Raw genomic sequence first — 7,328 nt, 5'->3', positions numbered from 1 at the left:
CAGGTAGCACTCCCCCCCAACACACATGCCCACGATGCCACAAGTAGCACCCCCTCACTCTCCCACGACCCCGCAGGTAGCACTCCCCCCCAACACACATGCCCACGATGCCACAAGTAGCACCCCCTCACTCTCCCACGACCCCGCAGGTAGCACTCCCCCCCCAACACACATGCCCACGATGCCACAAGTAGCACCCCCTCACTCTCCCACGACCCCGCAGGTAGCACTCCCCCCCAACACACATGCCCACGATGCCACAAATAACACCCCCTCACTCTCCCACGACCCCGCAGGTAGCACTCCCCCCACCAACACACATGCCCACGATGCCACAAGTAGCACCCCCTCACTCTCCCACGACCCCGCAGGTAGCACTCCCCCCCAACACACATGCCCACGATGCCACAAGTAGCACCCCCTCACTCTCCCACGACCCCGCAGGTAGCACTCCCCCCCAACACACATGCCCACGATGCCACAAGTAGCACCCCCTCACTCTCCCACGACCCCGCAGGTAGCACTCCCCCCCAACACACATGCCCACGATGCCACAAGCAGCACCCCCTCACTCTCCCACGACCCCGCAGGTAGCACTCCCCCCCCAACACACATGCCCACGATGCCACAAGTAGCACCCCCTCACTCTCCCACGACCCCGCAGGTAGCACTCCCCCCCAACACACATGCCCACGATGCCACAAGTAGCACCCCCTCACTCTCCCACGACCCCGCAGGTAGCACTCCCCCCCAACACACATGCCCACGATGCCACAAGTAGCACCCCCTCACTCTCCCACGACCCCGCAGGTAGCACTCCCCCCCAACACACATGCCCACGATGCCACAAATAACACCCCCTCACTCTCCCACGACCCCGCAGGTAGCACTCCCCCCACCAACACACATGCCCACGATGCCACAAGTAGCACCCCCTCACTCTCCCACGACCCCGCAGGTAGCACTCCCCCCAACACACATGCCCACGATGCCACAAGTAGCACCCCCTCACTCTCCCACGACCCCGCAGGTAGCACTCCCCCCCAACACACATGCCCACGATGCCACAAGTAGCACCCCCTCACTCTCCCACGACCCCGCAGGTAGCACTCCCCCCCAACACACATGCCCACGATGCCACAAGTAGCACCCCCTCACTCTCCCACGACCCCGCAGGTAGCACTCCCCCCCAACACACATGCCCACGATGCCACAAGTAGCACCCCCTCACTCTCCCACGACCCCGCAGGTAGCATTCCCCCCCAACACACATGCCCACGATGCCACAAGTAGCACCCCCTCACTCTCCCACGACCCCGCAGGTAGCACTCCTCCCCCCCAACACACATGCCCACGATGCCACAAGTAGCACCCCCTCACTCTCCCACGACCCCGCAGGTAGCACTCCCCCCCCAACACACATGCCCACGATGCCACAAGTAGCACCCCCTAACTCTCCCACGACCCCGCAGGTAGCACTCCCCCCCAACACACATGCCCACGATGCCACAAGTAGCACCCCCTCACTCTCCAAGGACCCCGCAGGTAGCACTCCCCCCCCCAACACACATGCCCACGATGCCACAAGTAGCACCCCCTCACCCTCCCACGACCCCGCAGGTAGCACTAACCCCCAACACACATGCCCACGATGCCACAAGTAGCACCCCCTCACTCTCCCACGACCCCGCAGGTAGCACTCCCCCCCAACACACATGCCCACGATGCCACAAGTAGCACCCCCTCACTCTCCCACGACCCCGCAGGTAGCACTCCCCCCCAACACACATACCCACGATGCCACAGTTAGCACTCCCCGCCACACATGCCCACGACGCCGCAGGAAGCACCCCCCACACATGCCCACGAAATCGCAGGTAGCAACCCCCCCCCCCACATGTCCCCCGATGCCACAGTTAGCACTCCCCGCCACACATGCCCACGACGCCGCAGGAAGCACCCCCCACACATGCACACGACGCCGCAGGTAACACCCCCCGCCAAACATGCCCACGACGCCGCAGGAAGCACCTCCCACACATGCCCACGACGCCGCAGATATAATACACCCCCCCCCCCCCCCCGCCACATGCTCACGACGCTACAGGTAGTACTTTCCCCCCACACACATGCCCACGAAGCCGCAGGTAGCAATCCTCCACACACACATGCCCACGACGCCGCAGGTAGCAATCCTCCCCACACATATGCCCACGACGCCGCAGGTAGCAATCCTCCCCACACACATGCCCACGACGCCGCTGGTAGCAATCCTCCCCACACACATGCCCACGACGCCGCAGGTAGCAATCCTCCCCACACACATGCCAACGACGCCGTAGGTAGCACCCCCAACACATGCCTACGACGCCACAAGTAGCACCCACACACATGCCCACGGCGCCGCAGGTAGCACTTCCCCCCCAACACACACATGCCCACGATACCGCAAGTAGCACCCCACACATACCCACGACGCCGCAAGTGGCACCCAACACATGTCCACGACTCCGCAGGCAGCACCTACACACAAGCCTAAGACGCCGCAGGTAGCACCCCTACATATGCCCACGACGCCACAAGTAGCACCCCCCACTCATGCCCACGACGCCGCACGAAGCACCCCCACACATGCCGACGAAATCGCAAGTAGTAACCCTCCCCCCCCACATGTCCACGATGCCACTGGTAGCACCTCCCACACATACCCACGACTCCGCAGGTAGCACCCCAAAAGAAGCAAGAAGAAGGTTAGGTGAGGTCGGTGTTTTCTACGGAAGCTTTTCAATGTAAACTAAAATATTCACAATCAATTAGTATGTCACATTTGCACTTATTAATTAAGCCAATATTGACTATAAGCAAGCGCGAGAACGGGTTGCATGCAAACAACACTGCAGGTAGCACCCCCCCCCCCCCGACACACACACATCAAATCCCATCATCGGGACCAAAGAGCAAAAGCTCAACCCCCATAAGCACAATTAGGTGAGAACATGCCCACGATGCCACAAGTAGCACCCCCTCACTCTCCCACGACCCCGCAGGTAGCACTCCCCCCCCCCCCAACACACATGCCCACGATGCCACAAGTAGCACCCCTTCACTCTCCCGCGACCCCGCAGGTAGCACTCCCCCCCAACACACATGCCCACGATGCCACAAGTAGCACCCCCTCACTCTCCCACGACCCCGCAGGTAGCACTCCCCCCCCCAACACACATGCCCACGATGCCACAAGTAGCACCCCCTCACTCTCCCACGACCCCGCAGGTAGCACTCCCCCCCAACACACATGCCCACGATGCCACAAGTAGCACCCCCTCACTCTCCCACGACCCCGCAGGTAGCACTCCCCCTCCAACACACATGCCCACGATGCCACAAGTAGCACCCCCTCACTCTCCCACGACGCCGCAGGTAGCACTCCCCCCCAACACACATGCCCACGATGCCACAAGTAGCACCCCCTCACTCTCCCACGACGCCGCAGGTAGCACTCCCCCCCAACACACATGCCCACGATGCCACAAGTAGCACCCCCACACTCTCCCACGACCCCGCAGGTAGCACTCCCCCCCAACACACATGCCCACGATGCCATAAGTAGCCCCCCCTCACTCTCCCACGACGCCGCAGGTAGCACTCCCTCCCAACACACATGCCCACAATGCCACACGTAGCACCCCCACACTCTCCCACGACGCCGCAGGTAGCACTCCCTCCCAACACACATGCCCACGATGCCGCAAGTAGCACTCCCCTCTCCCACACACACTCATGCCCACTACGCCGCAAGTAGCACCTCACACATGTCCAGGACGCCGCAGGTAGCACTCTTCTCCCCCCCCCCCACACACACACATGCCCACGATTCCGTACGTAGCATCCCCACACATTCCTAGAATGCCGCAGGTAACACTCTTCTCCCCCCCCCCCACACACACACATGCCCACGATTTCGTACGTAGCATCCCCACACATTCCGACGATGCCGCAGGTAGCACTTCTCCCCCCCCCCCACTCATACACATGCCCAAGACGCCGCAGGTAGCAACCCCCACACATGCCAACGACGCCGCAGGTAGCACACCACACATGTCAACCACGCCGCACGTAGCACCCCACACATGCCCACAACGCCGCATGTAGCAGCCTACACATGCACACGACGCCGCAGGTAGCACTCTCCCCCCCACACACACATGCCCAAGACGCTGCAAGTAGCCTTGCAGCTTCTTGGGCTGGCATGTGTGGGCTTGGCATGTGTGGGGTGCAGTTAGCACCCCACACATGCCAACGACGCCGCAGGTAGCACCCCACACATGCCCACGACGCCGCAGGTAGCATCCCCCAGACATGCCCACAACGCCGCAGGTAGCACCCAACACATGCCCACGACGCCGCAAGAAGCACCCCACACAGGCCAACGACGCCGCAGGTTACACTCCCACACATTCCCACGACGCCGCAGGTAGCACCCAACACATGCCAACGACACCGCCGGTAGCACACCACACATGTCAACGACGTCGAAAGTAGCAATCCACACGCTCCCACGACGCCGCATATAGCAGCCTACACATGCACACGACACCGCAGGTAGCACTCTCCCCCCCGACACACACACACATGCCGACGACGCTGCAGGTAGCACCCCACACATTCCAACGACGCCGCAGGTAGCACCCCACACATATCAACGAAGCCGCAGGGAGCACACCACACATGCCAACGATGCCCCAGGTAACACCCCCACACATTCCAACGACTCCGCGTAGCTCCCCCCCCCCACACATTCCAACGACGCCTCATGTAGCACGCCACAAATGACCACGAAGCCGCAGGGAGCACCCCACACATACCAACGACGCCGCAGGTAGCTCCCCCACACATGCCAACGACGCCGCAGGTAGCACTCCCCCCCAACACACATGCCCACGATGCCACAAGTAGCACCCCCTCACTCTCCCACGACCCCGCAGGTAGCACTCCCCCCCAACACACATGCCCACGATGCCACAAGTAGCACCCCCTCACTCTCCCACGACCCCGCAGGTAGCACTCCCCCCCAACACACATGCCCACGATGCCACAAGTAGCACCCCCTCACTCTCCCACGACCCCGCAGGTAGCACTCCCCCCCAACACACATGCCCACGATGCCACAAGTAGCACCCCCTCACTCTCCCACGACCCCGCAGGTAGCACTCCCCCCCAACACACATGCCCACGATGCCACAGGTAGCACCCCCTCACTCTCCCACGACCCCGCAGGTAGCACTCCCCCCCAACACACATGCCCACGATGCCACAAATAACACCCCCTCACTCTCCCACGACCCCGCAGGTAGCACTCCCCCCACCAACACACATGCCCACGATGCCACAAGTAGCACCCCCTCACTCTCCCACGACCCCGCAGGTAGCACTCCCCCCCCAACACACATGCCCACGATGCCACAAGTAGCACCCCCTCACTCTCCCACGACCCCGCAGGTAGCACTCCCCCCCAACACACATACCCACGATGCCACAAGTAGCACCCCCTCACTCTCCCACGACCCCGCAGGTAGCACTCCCCCCCAACACACATGCCCACGATGCCACAAGTAGCACCCCCTCACTCTCCCACGACCCCGCAGGTAGCACTCCCCCCCAACACACATGCCCACGATGCCACAAGTAGCACCCCCTCACTCTCCCACGACCCCGCAGGTAGCACTCCCCCCCAACACACATGCCCACGATGCCACAAGCAGCACCCCCTCACTCTCCCACGACCCCGCAGGTAGCACTCCCCCCCCAACACACATGCCCACGATGCCACAAGTAGCACCCCCTCACTCTCCCACGACCCCGCAGGTAGCACTCCCCCCCAACACACATGCCCACGATGCCACAAGTAGCACCCCCTCACTCTCCCACGACCCCGCAGGTAGCACTCCCCCCCAACACACATGCCCACGATGCCACAAGTAGCACCCCCTCACTCTCCCACGACCCCGCAGGTAGCACTCCCCCCCAACACACATGCCCACGATGCCACAAATAACACCCCCTCACTCTCCCACGACCCCGCAGGTAGCACTCCCCCCACCAACACACATGCCCACGATGCCACAAGTAGCACCCCCTCACTCTCCCACGACCCCGCAGGTAGCACTCCCCCCAACACACATGCCCACGATGCCACAAGTAGCACCCCCTCACTCTCCCACGACCCCGCAGGTAGCACTCCCCCCCAACACACATGCCCACGATGCCACAAGTAGCACCCCCTCACTCTCCCACGACCCCGCAGGTAGCACTCCCCCCCAACACACATGCCCACGATGCCACAAGTAGCACCCCCTCACTCTCCCACGACCCCGCAGGTAGCACTCCCCCCCAACACACATGCCCACGATGCCACAAGTAGCACCCCCTCACTCTCCCACGACCCCGCAGGTAGCATTCCCCCCCAACACACATGCCCACGATGCCACAAGTAGCACCCCCTCACTCTCCCACGACCCCGCAGGTAGCACTCCTCCCCCCCAACACACATGCCCACGATGCCACAAGTAGCACCCCCTCACTCTCCCACGACCCCGCAGGTAGCACTCCCCCCCCAACACACATGCCCACGATGCCACAAGTAGCACCCCCTAACTCTCCCACGACCCCGCAGGTAGCACTCCCCCCCAACACACATGCCCACGATGCCACAAGTAGCACCCCCTCACTCTCCAAGGACCCCGCAGGTAGCACTCCCCCCCCCAACACACATGCCCACGATGCCACAAGTAGCACCCCCTCACCCTCCCACGACCCCGCAGGTAGCACTAACCCCCAACACACATGCCCACGATGCCACAAGTAGCACCCCCTCACTCTCCCACGACCCCGCAGGTAGCACTCCCCCCCAACACACATGCCCACGATGCCACAAGTAGCACCCCCTCACTCTCCCACGACCCCGCAGGTAGCACTCCCCCCCAACACACATACCCACGATGCCACAGTTAGCACTCCCCGCCACACATGCCCACGACGCCGCAGGAAGCACCCCCCACACATGCCCACGAAATCGCAGGTAGCAACCCCCCCCCCACATGTCCCCCGATGCCACAGTTAGCACTCCCCGCCACACATGCCCACGACGCCGCAGGAAGCACCCCCCACACATGCACACGACGCCGCAGGTAGCACCCCCCGCCAAACATGCCCACGACGCCGCAGGAAGCACCTCCCACACATGCCCACGACGCCGCAGATATAATACACCCCCCCCCCGCCACATGCTCACGACGCTACAGGTAGTACTTTCCCCCCACACACATGCC

This window comes from Procambarus clarkii, chromosome 4 (assembly GCF_040958095.1).
Source record: "Procambarus clarkii isolate CNS0578487 chromosome 4, FALCON_Pclarkii_2.0, whole genome shotgun sequence".
Classification (NCBI taxonomy): Eukaryota; Metazoa; Arthropoda; class Malacostraca; order Decapoda; family Cambaridae; genus Procambarus; species Procambarus clarkii.
Note: the sequence above shows the minus strand (reverse complement) of the source record.